This window comes from Vombatus ursinus, unplaced genomic scaffold (assembly GCF_900497805.2).
Source record: "Vombatus ursinus unplaced genomic scaffold, bare-nosed wombat genome assembly UNPS02011700.1, whole genome shotgun sequence".
NCBI classification, from domain to species: domain Eukaryota; kingdom Metazoa; phylum Chordata; class Mammalia; order Diprotodontia; family Vombatidae; genus Vombatus; species Vombatus ursinus.
The window spans coordinates 7,758,671-7,781,120 of NW_020951478.1; positions in this window are offsets into that span (position 1 = coordinate 7,758,671).

A 22,450-nucleotide genomic window follows, 5' to 3' on the forward strand; every position below is an offset into this window, starting at 1 on the left:
GAATTAAGAAGTAATTGACTGGCCAGAGCCAAAATGTTGTGGCTCATGGATTGATGTGGTTGGGCAGAAAGTTCTCTAGAAAGGTTTGCATGGGCTCAATCCTGGATCTAGCCATTTTTATCATTTACTCAAATAAAGACATAGAAGGCATGCGTAACCAATTTACAGATCACAGACCAATGGAATCTTAGGCTTAGAGATGAATTAGGGCCCTCTAATTCAACCTCTTCCTTTTATAAATAAGAAAACTGAGGCCCAGAGGAGTTTAGCAACTTACCAAAGGCACACTGGCAATGAAAGAAGAACATTCAGCACAAAACTGACCTAAGTAAGCAATAATATTCACTACATCCTTGTGACCAGTTGGCAATCAGATGGGGCAAAGTTTTTCAGCACAAAAGGAATTTTTGTTGTTGTTCAGTCGTGTCCAAAGTCTTGGCAAGGATACTGGAGTGGTTTGCTGTTTTCTTCTCCAACTTGTTTTACAGATAAGGAACTGAGGCAAACATGGTTAAGTGACTTGACCTGGGTTACACAGCCAGTAAGTGTCTGAAGCTAGATTTGAATTCAGAAAGATGAGTCTTTCTTTTTCCAATCCCAATGCTCTATCCACTGTGCCGCCTAGCTACCGCATCCTTATGACCAGTTGGTAATTATATGGGGCAAAGGTTTTCAAGACCAAGAAGACAGCTTAGTAAATTAACAATATGATCTTTCATGGACATCAACCTTTAGAGTAGGAAGCTCTAGACAAGATATTTCAGAGATTATTTTCGGGAAAGTATTGCTCTTGTATCCTGAAGTATCTCAGTCTTCTATAGCAGGATGGAAAATTTGAAAAGAGCAGATGATTGATAAGAAAGTCCTCTTATCTGGCTGGGCTGAAAGGTAGTAGCCAACTGCATCTCAAATGCAATATTGTTTGCCTTAGCAGGTTTGCAATAGGGAAAGAAGGAGAGGAAAGAAGCATTTATTAGGTGCCTACTATATGCCAGGTGCTGTGCTAAGTGCTTGACAAATATCTCATTTGATCCTCACAAAAACCTTAGGAATTAGATGCTGTTATTACCTCCATTTTACAGTTGAGGAAACTGAGGCAGAGAGAGGTTAAATGACTACCAAGGATCACAGAGCTAGTAAGAGTGTGTTGAACGCTGGATTTGAACTCAGATCTTCCTGATCCTTGGGCCAGTGCTCAATCCTCTGCACCATGCTGTCTCAATAACCTACTTTATTTTGTTATTTGCCCTTTTTGTGAGTATGTCCTATCCTTAGACCAGGGTGGGGAACCTGCATTAGACTATAAGCCCCTTGAGGGCCTAGATCTTTTTTATACCTCCCACAGTGCCCAGCACAGTGCCCCATACATTGTATGGATGCAATAAGTGTTTATGCTGCTGATAATGATGATTTTTAAGATGTTATAAAAAAAAAACTTCTAGCCTTCTTTATCCTTCCTATCTCTTCATTGCCAGAAAAGACCAAAATGTAGTTATTGACTTTATTCCTCTAGTATCTATGATTCACTCACTACCTGAGGATCTAATGAACTAGCATAACCATCACATTTTTCAGATCAGGAAATTAATGCCCAAAGAGGTTGCTATTTGCCCAAGTGCATAGGTAATTAGTAGCAGAGTCAGGACTAGAATGCAGGTTTCTAAACCCTTGGGCCACACCCTGGTGCCTCCCTCACATGATTTCATGTGATCTTGAGAACAACTTTATGTGATAGGCCACTTTTTCAGCTGACCAACAAAGACATTCAATTACTTGACTCAGATCACAGAGATGATTAATAGAAGATCCAAGATTAAAATTCAGGTCTCCCATTTCAGCCTCCTTCCCACTAGACCATAAGCCCTTCTGGGTCATGTTTGGGCTTTGGTTCACCTAGGGGTTGCAGCAACAGTGAGACAAGTTTGATTCATAGCAGGGCTTTCATGACTGGAACAATTATAATTTCCAGAATCGGTTTTACATGTACATACGTATGTTTAAATATATATATAATGTGTTTGTTTAGGTGCATAAATATGTGTCATATATTATATTTGCACTACACTTTAAGGATCTATAATTTCATCCATGTGAATACTGTCAAGACATTTAGGAGACATCTTATTTTTCAGAGCTAAGGCCCAGAAAGCAGGCTGTGCCCCAAGCTTGGCATAACAACAATCCTCACCCTCTGGCAAAATCACATAATCATTGTATAGCTTTGACCAGCACCAGGTGTTCTCTGAGCTCAGACAAGCACCGGACAAGCACCTGTGTTCCAGTCGTGAAGCCCAGCTATGAATCAAACTTGTCTCACTGTTGCTGTGACCCCTCGTTGTCAGGACTACAGTGCACTGCGTAGCCATTGGTATAGGTATTGAGGTTTACCCACACTGCCTTGGGTCCCCCCACTAGGGGCAGGGCCCTGGCACATGTGTCTAATTTGCCTCTTTGCTAGAAATCTGTTTCCCTCATTGTGAAATTAAATTTCGGTTTGATTCCTGACTCTCCTGATTTGTTCGGCTCAGGCCATCCACAGTTTAGAGGCTGGTTTGGTCCGGGTGACAATACTTAACGCAACCAACATTTATTAAGAGCTTACTATATGCCAGACACTGTGCTAGGGGCCATAGATGCAAAGATAAAAATGAATCTGTCTCTGCCCTCAAGGAGATTACATTCTGCTTGGGTTAGGTAAACAACATGTGAACAGACAAGTAAATATGTATATACAAAGTAATTTCAAGAGAGAACTCTTAAAAACTAGAAGTTGGGGAGGGTGGAGAATCATGAAAGGCTTCATTTGGGAAGTAGTATCACCACTTAGCTTTAAAGGGAGCTAGAGATTCTCAGAGGCAGATGTGAGAAGGCAATAGATTCCAGGCATAAAGGACTACCTTTTTAAATGTCTAAAAGTTAGATACAGGTTGTCATGTAAGAGGAGCATCTAACAGGCCAGGTTGACTCTAACAGAGGTGTATGAAGAGTAGTGATATGAAATAAAACAAGAAAGGTGGGGGCCATGTCAAGAAAGCTTTTAAATAATAACAAGTTAAACATTTTGTATTTCATTCTAAAGATGATAGAAAACTGCTGAACATCTTTGGGTAGAGGGGTAGGGGTAATACAATCAGACTCATATTTTAGAAATATGATTTGAAAGCTGGGTCAAAGATAAATTAGAAAGCGGAGAGAGCCTAGAAGCAAGGAGATCCATTAGGAAGCTATTAAAATAGGCCCAGTAAGATGTGATGAGTCTACACTATGGTAGACTATGGAAATGAAAGATGCTGTGGAAGGAGAATTGACAGGATTGACAAATGATTGGATATGGGAGACAAGGGAGAGGGAAAAGTTAAGAATGATTCCAATGCTATAAATAAAGGAGACAGCAGTCATAATGTTACCCTCAACAGAAATGGAGAAGCTGAGAGGAGGAACAGGTTTGGGTAAAAATGTAATCAGTTCCATTTTGGACATGGAGGATTGAATCAGTTGTTCAGCAGATCAGGAAAGACAGTAGGACTGGATTTTAGAATTATTTGCAGAAAGAAGATAACTGAACCCAGGGGAACTGAAAAGATTACCAAGGAAGAGAGTATAGAGAGAAAAGAAAAGAGAATTCTAGAAAGAAATTTGGGAAATTTCCACATTGTGAGTATAGCTGGTCATTCCTAGGAGTTTGGTGATTAGGGAAGTGAAAGGTTTTGTTTTGTTTTGTTTTAAATTACGAGTGAAATCTGGAGATGTTTGTAAGTGGTGGAGAAGGAACTGAAAGATATCTCAATCCTTCTATAACTTAGTAGATGATCTTTGAGAGCTATTGCTATGACCAAACAAATTCATCTCCCTGCCATGAGTCTGATAATGAGGCTTTCCAAGCTTGGTTATGCTAAAGGTCATATTCAAAGCCTTTTCAACTTAGTAGGACTATCCAGAGTTTGCATTTAATTGTAATAAATAGCTTTTAAGAATCCAGGGCACTTTCCATGTCATGATGAGGCAGTGAAAGAGGACTTTACACTACATTTTTGTTAAACATAAAATATATCTTACATGTAGCTACATCTAAATAACATGATGTATGTTTATGGGAAAGTATATCCCAAGTTTGGGAGAGAAGTTGGGGTGGGGGGAAACTGTTTTGTTGCAACTATGCCATTTCTGTAAATGCCTTTGTTTTGAGCTAATTGTGTCAACTGGCTGACTATTGAAGGTATATACGTTGGTGGGGGCTTCTGAGCTACAATTTTGAAAGTATGAACCCAGAGAATACCTTAAACCTGAGGGAGTTATCCTTGAGAAACTCTACCTTCAAGTACAATTCACAGGGGTAGCCCCAAGGGGGTAAAATATTTAATTAGCAGATAGAGAATTCAAGGGAAACAAAATCTCTCCCATGTAGATTCAACCTAGCTAAGGTTACTGCCCCATTAACTAAAATATTATTAAAAGTACAGAGAAAATCATGGGAGCTTGGCAAAAAAAAAAAAATGCTTTAAAACAGAAAATCTTACACAAGGGAATAGATGAGGTAAGTGTTGAGTCTCAACATCTACCCTGCCATAATCTTTACACACTAAGACTTTGAACACTATTCATTGGCTAAGTTATACATGCCCTGGAGTAAAGTTAGGTGCCAGAAACACAGCCCCCAAGTTTTTCTTCTTTTCTCCATGACTGAGTGGGTGTTGCCTGTAGACACCGTCTGAGGCTCACTATTTTAAAATACTGGAATTCCCATTTCATCCCAACCAGGCCAATGGACAAGAGTGACTGCTTTCTTTTTCAGAGGCCAATATAAAATGATTTCTTTATTGTTTTAGCTTAGTTGTCTCACAGAATTCCCTACACTGCTATCAAAGCTGTTTCCCTGATCATCAAGGGTTTGAAAAATAGAATGACAAAGTCAGGGCTACTAACAGCTACTGGATCTTAATTATTCTCTCACCTAGTGCTATGAAAAGGGGAATGAGAACCTGAGGGAAAACAGACAAGCCAGACAGTCCCATTTTGGGATTGTGGTAATGGTAAGTGGGAGAAAGCATTTCAATTCAATAAACATTCACAAAATGCTTACTGTTTATAAGATAATAAGAGGTAGACCTAAAGGAGGTATGGAGATTAAAAAAAAAAAAAGACTACAATTTTTACCCTTAAGGAGCTTACTATCTACCACATCTGTCAGAGAAGCTAAAAAATGTACAATAACTATAAAACAAAATTGAAGATGATGAGTGTACAAGAGAGTTACAAACAAGATACTGAGAGAGTTTCAGCTTGGGGAGTCAGAAAAGTTATGGCAGCCAAGGAAGTAAAGAGTACCAAGACAGAAGAGCTATAGGATTTAAGTCTTATCCATTAGATTCACTGTCACTGCCAGCTTCAGCAAGGGCAAACCATAGCCCTAGGCAGGGGTGGGGAACCTGCGGTCTTGACGCCACATGTGGCCTTCTAGGTCCTTGGGTGCAGCCCCTTGACTGAATCCAAGTTTTACAGAACAAATCCTTTTATTAAGGGAATATGTTCGATGAAGTTTAGATTCAATCAAAGGGCCACTCTTGAGGACCTAGAGGGCCACATGTGGCCTTGAGGCCTAAGGTTCCCCATCCCTGCCTGGAGTAATTAATTACTTACCACCTAACACTCTGCCTTAGACTCTTATTAAAACTGCTGTCTTCTGTGTCTGAGAAGCAAAGGACTTGGAGTAGGGAACCAAGGCCCCTTGTCTGCTGCGTGTTCCCTGTTTGGAAGAAGCTATGACTGGACTCAGGAAAAATAAGGCTCTAGACTACACATGTTGCAGGAAGGTACAGAATGCCATTCTAGGTGTTCCGTGTCTCCAGAAATGAGTACTACTCCTTAAAATCTATCCTCTTACAGACTGCCAAGATGTTGGAAATTTCTACCAGTCGAATGATCTATCGGAAATCTAAGTTAAAGGGGGCAGCTAGGTGGCACAGTGGATAGAACACCGGCCCTGGACTCAGGAGGACCTGAATTCAAATCTGGCCTCAGACACATAACACTTACTAGCTATGTGACTCTGCGCAAGTCACTTAACCCCAATTGCCTCACCAAAAAACAAAAACAAAAACAAAAACAAAAACTAAGTTAAAAATACAAAGCCACTGCTTAGGAAAATAAACATCAAACTACTAGTGACCATTTGTATTTTGTATGGATTCGTTGATCTTATTACCAAACACTTAGAAATAGAAAGAGAACATAGAAAATATGTATTGATTTTTAAAAGAAAACTGTATTGATATGAAACATGTGGGATTGGTGGTGGGTTCCCACCCACTGTGCACATCACACCCTTCATATGAGTGTATGGATACTTACTGACTTTCTGGGCTGGCTCATTCACTCCAAACCATCCTGGACCCAGGAGATCTAAGTTCCCAGAACACCACTGTGGGATTACACTCAAATTTTCTCAGAGTCCTAAGGGTAACCCTGTTGAGGGAAAATATACTTTCCCTACTCACCATCTTACTTCTTGAGCCCCTACCAGTATGTTACCATTTGCACAAAGCAACCACATATGATGGTGACACTTTTCTATCTTAAACATAACCATTTATTTAGCAATAAAGCAAAAGGAATAATAATAATAATATCGTTAAGTATTTATACATTAAAGCAAAGATAGTACTAATAAATACACTACAATCCACACATAAACCTGAGTTATACTATCCCACCAATGCACTTAGAATCTGCTAGGGAGAGTGGATACGCTTATAGGAACCTATCAGTAAAGTGCTGACTTACAACTCTAGACTGCAGGCTTTGACGTCGTTGCTCCATTCAGAAACTGCATCCTATGACGCAGTTTCTCTGCTATTTACCTGTCCACCGGTCTTCACTGTTGTCCAGCTTGGCAAGTCATTTTCTCTCTCATTCTTAAACTGATGAATACTTAAAAGTTCTTTCAACTTACTTTGTTGTCATCGTTGAGTCGTTTTCTGTCGGGTACAACTCTTTGTGACCCCATCTGGAGTTTACTTAGCAAAGATACTGGAGCGGTTTGTCATTTCTTTCTCAAGCTCATTTTACAAATGAGGAAACTGAGACAAGCGGTGTTAAGTAATTTACCCAAGGTCAGAAAGCTAGTAAGTGTCTGAGTCAGATTTGAAGTCAGGTCTTCTTGACTTCAGCACCCTATCCGTTGTGACACCTAGCTGTCCTTCTTTCAACTTATAATCAATCTTTAAAAAAAGAAGAAAAGACAATGGAAAAAGATTACACTGTTGAATTGGACAACAGTTCCCTTTTAATCTGAAGAACTGCAAAGCTCATTTGTCTAGTTCTCTCTTACAGACAGGTGCAGCCAGCTCTTTACTCACCAGGATTCTACAACAGTCAATTTACTACATAGCAAAACAGCTGCTTTTCCTTTCCTACTCTTCTCTTAAACCACAGTGGGCAGAAAAGAACAATAGTCACTTCTGAGGAGCTTCATCTGTCTTAAAAATAATAGCTGAATTGGAGGCTCTTTTTCAATGAGTTCAAATCTTTTTTTAACCAATCAGTAACTAGCAGTCAATATCTTCTTGCCAACTTCTGGTCCTGGTTGCTTTAGATAGCTCCTATAAAGCTTCTTTTTCACCTCTTGCTGAGTCTTCCTCTCTTACAGGTTCTTCAGTCTCTTCAAACACACACACACACACACACACACACACACACACACACACCAACCTCACAGCCTCTTATTATAATTTTTATTGACTTAAATCAAAAGTAAAAACTCATCAAATCTCCCCAATAAAATCAATAGTACTTATTTAACTATCCCTCATTCTCCAAAAAATGATATGACTTTTTTTTTCTTTTTTGGTTTTACTCTCTTAAGTCTTAAAATAATTAAATGCAAATTAGCAGAAAGGCCATTTGGTGTCTTTCAGTTCCAACCATTCATTGATTCTTAAAACAGTCCTCCAATATTGTGTCCCTGAAAACTATGTTTCTTTAAACTCCCATTTTTCCATTTTTAAATACATAAAAAGTTTTTCTTTGCCCTTTAACCATCAAACTGTTGACATATAAATGAAGCGCTAACCTATATCTTTTGCAAGGTTAAGTGTGTTTTTTGCAACAATTCATTTTCTGTTCCAAACTGTTCAAATATATGACAATTGAGCTGTTCCACACACATATTTTAGCAGTTTTTATTAAACCAAAATTCTTTTTCTATTCTTTTCAAACATGAAACTGTTCATCTATAAAAGATGAACATATACCTTACATTTTTCACCAGTTGATTTAACACTTTTTTTAATGCAAAAGTACTTCCATCACTAAACTGCTCCATATGAAAGAAAAGAACCTCAAAGAAACAGTACCTTACAGATATTTTCTGTTTACATTAACTATATTTCACAATATATCCTTTTACCCTTCCTCTCTAAAGCAATCTCTTATAACAAACTTTAAAAAAATAAGAAACAATTCAGCAGAACTAGTCAACATATCAATAAATCTTGACATCACACTCAGTGTTCCACACCCATAGTATTCCACCCCTGTCTTTAAAGAAATGAAGGTAAATGAACTGATGCTGGGTGAAGTGAGCAAAACCAGAAGAACATTGTGCACAGTAACAGCTACAGTGTGTGATGACTAACTTTGATAGACTTCTCTTCTTAGCAATGCAAGGATCCAAGACAACTCCAAAAGACTTATGATGGAAAATGCTATGAAAAAGAACTATGAAGCCTGAATGCAGATCAAAGGATATTATTTGCTCTCTTTCTCTTTTTTTTCTTTTTTTTTTTTGTTTCTTCTTTCTCATGGTTTCTCCCATTGGTTCTAATTCTTCTTTACAACATGACTAATGTGAAAATAGGTTCAATATGAATGTATATATAAAGCTTGTATCAAATTGTATGCCATCTTGTGGTGGGGAGAGGGGAAAGATGGAGAGAACATTTGCAACTCAAAATCTTATAGAAGTGAATGTTGAAAACTACAAATAAGTAAATAATTTTTTAAAAAAAGAAATGGAGGTGGTGCCATCTTATATCTCTTCTTTAGGGCAAAGTTTGATAATTATTATTTTACAGCATTCAGTTTAGATCATATTGTTGTTATTTTTCCATTTATATTGTTGAAGTCATTTTGTATAATTTTCTGGGCTCCACTTACTTCCTTTTGCATCAATTCATATAAGTCTTCTCATGCTTTTCTGTATTCGTTATACTCATAATTTCTTAAAGAGTAGTAATATCAACACTTTCATATACCATAAGTTATTTAGCCATCCCCCAATTAGTAGGTATTTCCTTTGCTTCCAGTTTTTTATACCCTACCAAACAAATGCTTATATAAATAGTCTGAAATATATGGGATCTTTCTTTTTATCACTGGCCTCCTTGACGCATATGCTTGGCAGTAAGCTCTCTGAGTATATATATACGTTTTCAATCAATGAATTCGTATTTACTAATCATTAAGTATATTTCAAGGATAATGCTAGGTTTTAGAAATACAAAAATGAACTCAAGGAATTTAACATTCTCTTGGAGAGATAACATGTATATGCAAAATAAAAAATAAATACAAAATAATTGGTTGGGGGTGGGAAGGCACCAACAGCCAGTGGAGTCAGAAAAGGCTTCATGTTAACAGCGACATTTGAGCTAAGTTTTGAAAGAAACAAGGGATTCTAAGAGATAGAGATGAAGAGGGAGTGCAACCAGGAATTAGAGAGGTGGGGGAGGGGAGAGGAAGGAACATAAAACATCCAGAACATAATGCTATCAAGGAGAGCAAGAATGGTTAGGGGCACAAGAAGAATGCCAGAAGCACCAGCAATAGACAAGAAGGAAAGTGGTTCAAAGAGTGTTCTTTGGGGCACAGCAGCCAATGACCACGGCCATGCTATGTCATCATAGTCTTCCCCTTTAAGTACAAATGGAAGCTCAGGACAGAATGCCTAAAGAATTCAGATCTTACCACTCCTGTGACAAAAGGGAAGTAAAAAAAGCGGAGCAGGTTAATGATTGAGTTTGAGCAGCTCAGCCATACTCATAAGCCTTACCTACCTTCTATCCCTCTCTCAGCTTAGATAAAAAATGCCAATTTCTCCAAAGGATACACCAGCCTCTTTATTTTCAATAAGTTTCTTTAAGTACTCTGGTTACCCAGGTAGAGGTTTCTAAGCAATCAACCAGTCACCTGAAGCTTTTCTCAGTAACTATAGCACAAGGAAAGAGCCTCTTGCCCCTCAGCCTATCTCCAAGGCAATAATCAAAACTCCAGCTTAAAACCTCAAACCCCCCAAAATAGAGATACTTGGAAGCACCTCCCTGCCAAGGTCTTCAGATATCTCCTGCGCTCCCTTCACTGAAATGGCATCAGGGTCTGATGCGAAAAAGCGTTATGGGACCTGAAAATCCAGGCCTTACCAGAAACAACTGGGGCTATCCTGCCACTGGTGTGTTAACCTCCTGCCAGTGGGTGCTTTCTCATGACTCTGCCCTGATGCCCTTCCCTCTCCCCACTCTACTGACAGAGACACGCCAATGGGGAGAGGATACCAAAGAAGAGGGATACAAAAAAAATTTCACCTATTTATCTATCGTGTTTGAGGGTGGCCTAGGGAGGATTCGATTCTGATCACTTCAACAAACATGTATTAAGCTCCTACTGTGTACAAAACCAGATGAAGAACAGTTGGGCCCTGAGGCAAAAACCACAAGAGTTTGCCCCTACAATTCTTCCTTCTATGGTTTCCCACTGCTTCTTTCCCCCTGTATTTTTCATGTCTTTAAGCACTGAAGAGAGGCTACATACATGCCCGTACTGAGTGAGCAGGGTCTAGGGCTGGGTCAGGGAATCCTGCAGAATAGAGTCAGAGGTGAGGCTGCCAGACTCAGAGACTTTTCTAACAGCAGACACAGTGCTTTGCCAGCCTTCTCACTCCTCTGGGGTCAGGTCTGGTAGTGTGTTCTGTTCCTGATGGGATGTCTAGGGCCATAGCAGTTAAAGCATCATTCGGCAGGCCAAGTGATGGGTAGGAGTTTCACCTGGTGTGAAGGCAGATGTTGAAGGCAATTTCTACCACCAAAGCCTTGAGATGAGGGTATTGCTGGAGCCTGGTGAGATGATTTCCTAACACCTCTGTCCCACTCCACATTGACTTTAATTATGGCACTTCCCTGCCAAGGTCTTCAGATATCTCACACACCCCTTTCACTGAAAGAACGTCAAGGTGTGACACAGGAGAGCATTATGGGACCTGAAAATTCAGACATTACCAGAAACAACTGGAGCTGATCCTGTCACTGGGGTGTTAATTCTTTACATTTTCTTTCTTTTTCAAAGTAGAAAATTCTATTTAACCAATTCTTATTTCTTTTGAGGGGAGTAGCACAATGAATTGAGGAAGGAGAAAAGATTGGTATCCAGTAGGTAAGAGAAATAGTCCAATGAGTTATGAATTAATTACCTTTGGATATTCATATTCCCCAGGTAGGAATCCAGAAAGTAGTACCAAGTATACAGGGGGAGGAAAGCTTGAAAAACTGGTGTCATGTACTCATGTACAACTCAGAGTGAATGAGCTGGTAGCTCTGCCCACTTGTGTGAGCTGGGACAGCTTGAACTTACAGAGTTACCTGGTGGCTTGACCTATTTTAGAAATCTGAGCAGTTGCTCAAGCCTGAACCCCTAATCCTAGGGCAGGAGTTTGCTTTCAATGACAAGTCATATATTTTTATGTAATTTATTTTTTATTTCAATTTGATTTTATTTTCAGTTCTAGAGTTTTTATGTAATTTATAAAGCAACATGATACATTGAGGTCCCTTGATTTGGGGACCCATTTTGCAATTGTTGGAGATAAAATTATACAATTGAACTTGGAGTCCTGATTACTAGTCAAAAATTCTAGTTCTTGGGCAGCTAAGTGGTACAGAGGATAGAGCACCTGCCCTGAAGTCAGGAGGACCTGAGTTCAAATTTGGCCTCAGACCAGATACTTCATACTTACTAGCTGTGTGACCCTGGGCAAGTCACTAAACCCCAACTGCCTCACCAAAAATAAATAAAATAAAAATTCTAGCTCTATCATTTCCTAGCTGGGAGGCCTTGGGTTAGTTAATTCACATATCTGAACTTCTGGGTTTTTTTTTCCTTTGCAATATCAGAATTAAAGTATGTTACCACTCACCTACCTATTTGCCCACAAAGTTGTTTCAGGAAAAAGTAAGCCTGTGCGCCATATAAATGTGAGTTACCATGATTATGTCAGTCTGTCACTATGAGCTTTTGCAATGGTTCCTCAAACCTTGCACATAGATCTTCATCCCTGCATATTCTGATGCTGCTTTTACTCATGTGCTACCTAACTCTCAGCTGTAAACAAGAGGAGGGAAAAGAGATTTGGAGCTGCCTTCGGAGACAGATGCCAGGTGAGGCAGTATATCATGGTAGTCTGAGACGCACACCTGGAGTCAGGAAGACGTGAGTTCAAGTACAGCTTCAGACAGTTACTCTCCACGTCACAACCCTAGGAAAGTCATTTTAGTTCCCTGAGTGCAAGTTTCATCATCTGGGAATTGAGGGCATGGATTCAACAGTCTCTTCCATCCTTAAAATCTATGATTCCTCTTCCATCTCAAAATCTATGGGAGCCTTTCTGTGATCCTGCATCTATGAAAAATAAGGTCTTTTGGGTTCATGTAGGTAACTGTTACTTCCCGATGACAAAAGGTTGATGACTTCTCTCCTATAGAGGAGAAGCCAATATTTGCTCATCCTCAGACCCTGAGTTAGACCAACAAAACAACCTATCTGCACTTGAAAATGGAATTGGTGATAACATGCTGAGTGCTATCATATAATAAAGTTCCCAGGTTTCCCAGGCAGGGAGAATGAAGCAGAGATGTAGGAGAATGCAAATAAACAGATCCTTCATGTTTTGTGAAACTGTGAGGCCATCTGACCTAAGAGTTACCCAAGCCTTTCAGGTGCTTTTTTCTCAGCAACTGATGGTACCACCTCTTTCTGTACCTCATTTCTGCTCCTCCAAGAAATTACTGTGCAGCTCATGACCAAAGTGAAGGGTCAAAGAAAGGGCTTAAATACGTAGGGCTCTGGCTAGAGCAATAGCCCTTGTGTAGAACTAGAGAAACAGCAATAAATCAATATTTAATAAGCACCTACTATGTGCCAGGCACTATGTTATATGCTAGGAATACAAAGATAGGTAACAGAGAGTTCCTACCCTCAGGGAACTTTCAATCTAATGTGAAAGACAAGATGCAATTAATTCAATTCAATTCAGCAGACATTTCTTGAGCTCCTGCTTTATACGAGGCGCTGCGCCTTTTTTTTTTTTTTACCTTTGAGGAGACAACAATTAAAAAAACAAAAAAAGATCCTGACTTCAAGGGCCTTTCGATCTAACAGAAGGATTCAAGATGCATACAGACACATAAACTATGAGGTAGGGTGTGATTGGAGCAAAAGACAGACGCAGACCAAGTGCTCTAGGAGACTAGGAGAAGTGAGAGAGAGGTTTTAGCTGAAGGAATCAGGAAAGACATATTGCTTCAGGTTAAATCCCAAAGTCTTCATACCTTAATTTTTAAAAAATGCTGTATCCACATTCATTTTCCCTCTTCCCATTACAGCTTTGTAACTTTCCTACTTAGTGTCTGTAGCCCCCAGCAGAACCTTCCCTTACATAGGTAAGTATAATCAAGCAAAGCAAATCAACACATTGGCCATGTCTGAAAATCAACATCTCCTTCCACACTTCCAGTTTACCGTCTCTTTGCCAAGAGCAGGAAGCATGCAGGCTGCACTATCAGTTTTCTCACTGGTCACTGCATTGATCAGAGATCTGAGCCTTTCAGTATTGTTTTCCTTTCCATTATTATGGTCATAGTGTACATTGGTTTCCTGGTTCATACTGTGTCAGTTCATACAAATCTTCCCAAGTTTCTCTGAATTCTTCATATGTATAATTTCCTACAGAATGAAAATATGATATTCCTATGCCGCAATTCATTCAACCATTCATCGTAGGAGTGTAGATCTAGAATTAAAAAGGACCTCAGAGGCTAGTCTAACCCCTTTGTTTTACTGATGAGGAAACTGAGTCCCAGTGAGGTTAAGTGACTTGCCCAAATGTCACAGCAATAGTGAGTCCCAGTCAATGGACACAGTTTTGATTCTAGTTTTTTCCTGACGATGTCTCATTGCACTTACCCCTTATGCTTTTCTTCTCTCTGCATTTCAATTTCCCCCATTTCTCTGGATCTCAGCTTGTGCTCCCTCTATCCTAACCTCTCTGAGCTCAAACAACACAAAAGAAAATGGAAACCTAAAAGGAACACACATACGTATACACACACAAAAAAAAAAATCAGAAGATTAATGGATTAGAGGAGGCTTGTGTTACACACTCATACTGGACTGCTTATAGGAATTCACACTTTGTTGAGAGAACTGTTAGAGCCCCTGGCATATCATTAACGATGCCTTTGAACTTCGTATGCTGTGCAGTTCAAAACTCTGAGCTGAACAGATAAATGGCCATAACAGCCCCCAAAGCTCTGAAACCTGGGCCAGTTTGGGATCCATCTGGAAATCTCAGTGTGATGAAAACTGCCTTCCTGCTCACTTTTTCAGGTCCCAGGACTCCTCTGGTCTCAGATTTGTAGACATAATATGGTGTGAGAAGACTATTTTCCACTCTGGGGTCCAGTCTTATCTCCCAGACTGTGGTTTACACTGTGGGTCCCCTGGGGGAATTTTCTCCTTTGCTCATACAAGATAACCGACTCTCCTAAAGCTAATTAACCAGGCATCTGTCCAGAGTGCACTACACAGGCAGAGAGAGACAGGGTGCCCTCTGGCCCTCATTCCAGATGCAGGCCAACAGCAGAACCACAGAGGGATATTTTAATGCTGACAAAGGTTTCTTGGAGAAGCGAGGTCAGAGGGCATTTGCCTAGTGGAGTCCTTCCGGCTGGGGTGAGGAGGAGAGCCTTCCTGTGTAAAGTAGGAGCCTGTCTAGAAAGGCTTTTTTTTTTTCTATGGGAGATGAACCCTTCAGGACAGATTTCTAGCAGAATCCTTTTATCACCCCAATAACAACACATTTCTATAATGCTTTCAAATTCACAAAACACTTCTCACAACCCTGTAAGACAGATAATGCAAGTATTATTATCATCCCTGTTTTATAGATTTAAGAGGGCAGGCATCCTAGCCCTTTGCCAGTAAATACTCTGACATCCTGTCATATGCTTCCCAGGATTTGCTTCCCAGGATTCATGGCACATGGAGGGGGCTGAAATCAGACTCAAAACTGCAAGGGAGCTTTTGAAGGAGCTAGGGCAAAGACTGAGGCAGTAGCAGCCAGCTGGTCTCCCTGCCATCATCAGCATTAGAATAGTAACAGGCAGAGTCTTGTGGGCATTAGCCCTTGGGACATTGTAGCAATGCCCTTTTTCAATGCTGGGATTGCAGAAATAATTTGGAATGGTAGCTAGATGCTGAAGTAGACTTCCTTGGACCCTCGTGCCACAATACTGTCATGCTAGTCTCATGATGTAACCATGAGAAGAAGTAAAATCTTCTCTCTAATCCCAGTGTAGACGAAGAGTGAGTTGGCTTCCTACGTTCCCCCTCACACTTCACTGGAAAAATGGAGCTCTAATATGAAATACTGAATCTTTGTACTGGTTCTCTCTTCATCTCATGCTTCAGCTTGGAGACTAATGAGGGAGATATCAAACTCCAACCTAAGAGCAGGTTTTTGCCTTGTGGGTTGGAATGGGAAACAAGCGAGATATGGCACGTTGTGATGCATTTGTCTATAGTTTTGAACTTTACAGTCATCTCTTCCACATCACAACTTTCCCCATCACAGTTTCCATATATCACACATCAGCATAAGAAATTAAATGGGAATTTGGGGGGAGTTTTGCAGAAGCCACAGATGACATGCCAAGGCCAGCAGACAACACAGAAAAGATTTATAAACTCAGAAATGCATAAAATATATGTAGAGTATTATATAATATCAACATATTTTACCTTTTAGTATCATAATAATACAGACTTCTTCTCTGATACGAAGGGAGGGCCAAAAAGTTTTACATGGATTTTCAAGATCTTGGGGGCAACGTGACCTCAACCGCCATGATGTGGAAGGAATAACTGTACTATACATTTCTCTATTCTAAAGTGCTTGTTCAACTAGGACCTTGTATAAAGATAAGCAACTAAAGCAAGACATTAGGACTGAAGAGGAAGGGGTGTGGCCAGTAAGTGAAGGTATGTCTATACCATGAGCATGCTCCCATGTAAAGAGCTTTGGATGTAGTAATAAGGGGCAGAATGCTGGGCGACAGACAAACATTTACCCAAGGCCTGGACTATTGGCATAACTAAGATAACACTGTTAGAGATAGAAAAGTAAGGCACAGAGACAATAAATGACTTGGTCAAGGAAAATCTGGTAGCTAATAATCATCAAAGACAGGATTTGAACTCAGATCTTCTGCCTCCCAAGCAAATCACAGAATCACACATTTCAGAGTTGGAAGGGATCTTAGAGGCCATCTAGACCAATCTACGCCTGAATCAAAATCCACGCCCCTACAACACATTGCCCAACAAGGAACCATCCAGCCTTTGCTGAGGAACTCGCAATGAAGGGAAACTTCTACTTCCACGGACATCTCATTTTACTTTAGGACAATTCCCTCTGGGACAACTAGGTGGTACAATGGATGGAGCACTGGACCTGGAGTCAAGAAGACCTGAGTTCAAATCTGACCTCAGATATTACTAGCTGTATGACCCTGGGCAATCATTTAACCTCAATTGCCTTCAACCCCTCCCAAAAAAAAAAGAAAAAAAAAAGACTACTCTATTGGGAAGTTTTTTTTCAGACTTCAAGCCTCAGTTTGCTTCTTTGTAACTTCCATCCCCTGCCCATAGCACTGCCTGCTGGGACTAAAGAGACAAATCTAATCCTTCCTCCTTGAGGCAACTCCTTGACTACTCAAAGATGGTATCCAGGAAGACCTGAGGACAAATCTAGCCTCAATGACTTTAAGTAGTCATGTGACCTTGGACAAGTCACTTAATCTTTGTTTATTTTAGTTTCTTAGCTATAAAATGGGAATGATAATAATACCTTGTCCCAGGGTTGTTGTAAGGATCAAATGAGATAATATTTGTGACAAGTGCTTAGCATAGTTCTGGGTACATAGCAAGTATTATATAAATGATAGCTATTATTATTATAAGTTCCTTGGTAATAAATTTCTATGTAGGCCAAATCACATTTTTCCATATCTTTTCTTTTTTTAAAATTTTATTTATTTTATTCTGATCTTAAGAAATAAAACAAGCATTTCCATAACATAGTAGAATAGAAAAAAAGATGATTGCCTATGAAACTCCAAATCTATTATGTACAACTTGCTATTCCTTTTAAATATATGATAAAGTTATTGTGTAACTTTCTTTTTTTTCTTCCCTCCCCACCCCCACCCTAAAGATGGTTACCATTAGACACAAATATGTATATATATGTAAAACAATTCCATACATACTTCTATTTATCATGTCTTTCTCTGGATGCAGATAGAGTGTTCCTTCATATGTCCTTTTTAGTAAATTTGGATATCTATAATAGTCAAAATTACTTATTCACTCAAAGTTGTTCTTATAATAATATCGCTACTACTACATACAATGTTCTCTTGGTTCTGCTCATTTCTCTTCATTGTTTCATGCAAGTCTTTCCACATTTTTCTAAAATCAACCAGCTTATCATTTCTTACAGCACAATAGTATCACATCACAATCATATACTACAACTAGTGCAGCCATTCCCCAATTGACAAGGATCCCCTCAATTTCTAGTTCTTTGCTACCACAAAGAGAGCTGCTATAAATATTTTAGAACATAGAGGTTCTTTTCCTTTTTCCCTAATTATATTGGGAAACAGAGCGAGTAGTGGTATTGCTGGGTCAAAGGGTATAGGCCCAAAGAGTTATTAAACTGCCTATACCCAGTTGTTTTTATTGCAAAACCGGAGTTTCATTCATACCCCACAAAAAAGATTAGGGCCAGAAACATTTTTTAAAATATCAAAAACACAGAAAAGCTTTTGCAATAATGTTTTAAATGAAAATGATAACTTTATGCTAAGATGGAATTAGTAATTGGCAAGATAAATCATTCATTAGCAAATGGCCAGACAAATATTTTAAATGAAAATGACAACTTTATGCTAAGATAGAATTAGTAATTGGCAAGATAAGTCATTTATATTTGCAGTGGAAATGCTAGACTGAAATTCAAATTGTCGTACCAGAAAATGTACTTCCTAGGGGGTAGCTCAATCAATGAGCATACATAGATTATTCTTTAAATTTATCCTAAAGGTTTCTTCTTCCTGCCCAAAGTAGAGAAAGGATGGTATAATAAAACCACTAACTCTGAGCTCATAAGACACAGGTTCTGTTCTCAGTCCTGCTACTGATTCTCCATATAGTGTTGAGCAATTCGGGTAACCTCCCCAGGTCATGGTTCCTCCTCTATAATACGAGAAGGGACAGGAAGGGCTTGGATGGGATAACCTCAAATGTTGCCCCAGCCCCGCCCCCAGTACCAAATTCTATTGACCTAAATATTTCCTTTTAGAACTCCACACTTTTATTTTTTTCCTGCTTGTTGATCTTGGCACGGTGCCCAGCATGTAGTAGGCACTTAACAAATGCCAGTTGACTAACGGTCTAACTGGCCAATGGCCCTAAATTTCTTCTTTTACTGACATGGAGAAAATACCCAGTGCTTCATATATGTGGTGCTGGTTCAGTAGCTTTTGCTTCTCCTCTCTTGCACATCTTACCTTTCGGCACACCAGTGGAGTTCTACTCTAATATATATTGTGATTTGCCTTCTAGTAGAGTCTACCTGTGTGCCATATACTGTATTGACTCTGAAATTACCTTCAGCAGTTGAAAAGCAACACATTTTAGCATGATGTAGTAGAAAGTTTCCTGAAGTGCGCTGGAGGTAGCTCACAGGGCTCTAGGAGCTGATTGTTAAATTTTCAGTGTGAGCATTTATACCTCAGAAATTGGCCAATGCTACAAAATCGGGGCTCGGTTTATTGTTTTGTTGATTGTCAGTTCTTAAGTGATGAAGAAAATGTTTATAATGCATATTAAACTTAAAAGGGTGTCCCAAGTACATTTTTTCCTCTCAGAGGGCTGCTTGTTAAATATTTACCAGCATACCCCTTAAAAAGCATTGGATTTGGCGTCAAAAGGCCTGGGTTTGAACTCTAGCTCTGCCATTTAGGCAAGTCATTTAAACTCTCCCTAACCTCAGTTTCCTCATGTATAAAATAAGGGGCTATACTCAATAAGGTCCCTTCAGCCTCTAGGTCCTATGACACTAATTTTTTTTAAAGCCTCAAATCTCTCAGTGGAAAATTGGAGTGTTTTTAATCTCCCATTGCCTCTGCTTAGAATTTGGCATGCCTTTTGTAGCCATTTTTCACAACCAAAAACAAAAACACACCAAAAAACTCAATTTAGAAAGATCTGTGTTCTCTTGGCTATCCCTAGCTGTTTCATGTCAAGACCTTGATATGACTGAAGGAGAAGCCTTGAACCCCCAAACCATGGACATGTGGGAAAATAAAAGGGGTGAATTCCACTTATTTTATGTATAGTTATTTTGCACATATGAAACTTGTGCCTGCTAACTGAGAACGTTTTTATGTGGGTTACCAATCAGTATCTTCAGTCGGGCCTTTGAGCATTAACCAGAGAAGCCTGTGGCTGGGAACATCATTACCTCCACCCAGAGAGAAATCCCTTTGAAGCCAAGGAAAACTCTGCAGGCAGCAGGCAGTCCCAGAGATGTGGTCAGGAGTCGCATCTGGGAAACTCAGAAATGACTTACACCCCTCTCCAGATGTCTAAAATGCCCATTTGCAAGGAAGTTGGGGGTGGGGCAAGCTCAACTCTATGTCTCTCCCTCTCTCTACCCCCAAATGCCACCATGACTGACTCTATGGATTCTCCAGGATGGCAGTGGTAACCAGCAACCGTGGTACTAAGAAAATCTTTGGTATCTCTCCTCTAGGGGCACTCATTTGGATTCAGGTATGAGTTAAGAAAGATAAATCTGTGTAAAGATACATGATTTTTTTCTAGCATCAAAACATATATACATATATATATAAACATATATATATATATATATAGGTATACTTGACTGAATTTTGAACCTATTGCAGTCCTTGATGACTCCACTGATGTAAACAAATTAAGAGGGCGAGGATCACAGATGGAATTGAAGTAATACAATGGAAAAATGAAATGATGGCACAGCTGACCTCATGATTTAAAATATTAAGCAATTCTTGAGGGGATTATGAAGAAGAAAAGGAAAACTGGGGAGAATGTCGCATGCAGACTTTTATTTCTCCAGTTATTCCCATTTTCCCCAGAAAGTTCCACAGAGCCTGCTGACTTGAAACCAATTTGGAAATGAAAAACACACATGCAATGATGATGCTACTTACTTGTCACTGGCTCCAGAGTGTAGCAGGGAGCTATATCACCCAATAGATCTTAATAAGGCCTGCTTAGACCCAAGTAGACACTCCTGATTTGGAATCCCAGGATCCCAAAATTGGGACAGACCACAAAGATCATCTCACCCAACTCCTTCCTGAACAATACCAGAACAATCCTGTGCAGCAGGTATAATACAAGAATTTTTTCCAGGGTTAGGGTTCCAGATCTGCTAGTTGACTGGTGTGGGGGACTCCTTGTATGGAAACAGCCTTCTCCAATGCAGATCAGCAACTCATCTATTACTTCTAGTCTAAGACACTTGCCTGGGGCACTGAAGGGTTAAGTAACTTGCCCATAGTCACAGGGCTAGTATGTGTCAGAAGCAGGACTAAGGATCTTAGCTCAAAAGCTGTAAGGGATCTCAGAGGGCATCTAGCCCAATCCCCCATTTCACAGATGAGGAAACTGAGACCCTGGGAGGTTAAGTGACTTCCCCAAGGTCACGCAGCAAGTATCTGAGGCAAGATTTGAACTCAAAGTCAGTGTTCTTCCCACAGTCCCATATTTATTCCAGGTCTTCCCAATTCTAAAGCTAGCCCTCCACCTTCTATTCCATGTTGATTCTTGGTTCTAGTATTATTATCTACAACAGAACCCTCAAAAGCCCTCCCCTCTTCCAAACTTTCCTATCACTGTTGAGGGCACCACCATCCTTCCAGTCTCCCAGGCTGCCAACCTCAATATGCTCTTCACCTCCTCACTCGCAGTCACCCCACAAAGCCAGGCTGTTGATAGGACTTGTCTCTTCCCCACTGGCTGCATCCCTTTGGATGCCTCCATCATGCCGCTTGCAGGGCACTCTCCTTTCTCTACCCCGACTCTTTTCAGCTTTCTTTTCTGTGTCTTCGCCTGTGCATCCCTAGTGCTTAGCACAGTGCCCATTACCCAGTAGGCACTTAATAAATGTTTACTGACTATGATTGGCAGCTGATGGTGCCTTGGATAGAATCCTGGGCCTGGAGTCAAGAAGATTTGAGTTCAAATCCAGCTTTTCCTAGTTCTGTGACCCTGGGCAAGTCACTTAACCTTTGTTTACCTCAGTTGCCTCAACTGTAAAATGAGGATAATAACAGCACCTACTTTATACAATTGATGTGAGGATCAAATGAGGTAATATTTATAAAAAGTACTTAATATAGTAACTGGCACATAATAGGTGCTGTATAAATGTTTATTCCCCTCCCCTGTTGACTGACTGGTTGATTTCTATCTCCGCAAAATCTCTCATATTTCCCTTTTTCCTTAATGACTCAGCCCCCACACACCGGTGCAGGCCATTATCACCAGGTTTTGCACCCAACCTGTCTGACATCAGATCTAATATTCTTTCAACTCTATCAAGGTGTCTCCACATTAGCTTTTTGGGTTGCTTAAGATTTAGATCCAGAAGAAACCTTGTTGTTGTTGTTCAGTCATTTCAGTCATTCCTAACTCTTCGTGACCCCATTTGGGGTTTTGTTGGCAAAGATACTGGAGTGGCTTGCCCTTTCTTTCTCTAGCTCATTGTACAAATGAGGAAACTGAGGCAAACAGGGATAAGTGACTTGCCCAGGGTCACACAGCTAGTTAGTGTCTGAGACCAGATTTGAACTCAGGAAGATGAGTCTCCCTAATTCCAAGCCCAGTGCTCTATCCCCTGTGCCACCTTAGAGGTCTTCAAATCTAGCCTCCTCATTTTACAGGTAAGTAAACTGAGGCCCAGAGAGGTAATAAATGGCAAGACCAGGATCTGACCCCACGCCTTCTGACTCCATTTCCAGAGCTCTTACTGTGATTTCTCCCTATCTTGTGTGGACCATAGACTTGTGGG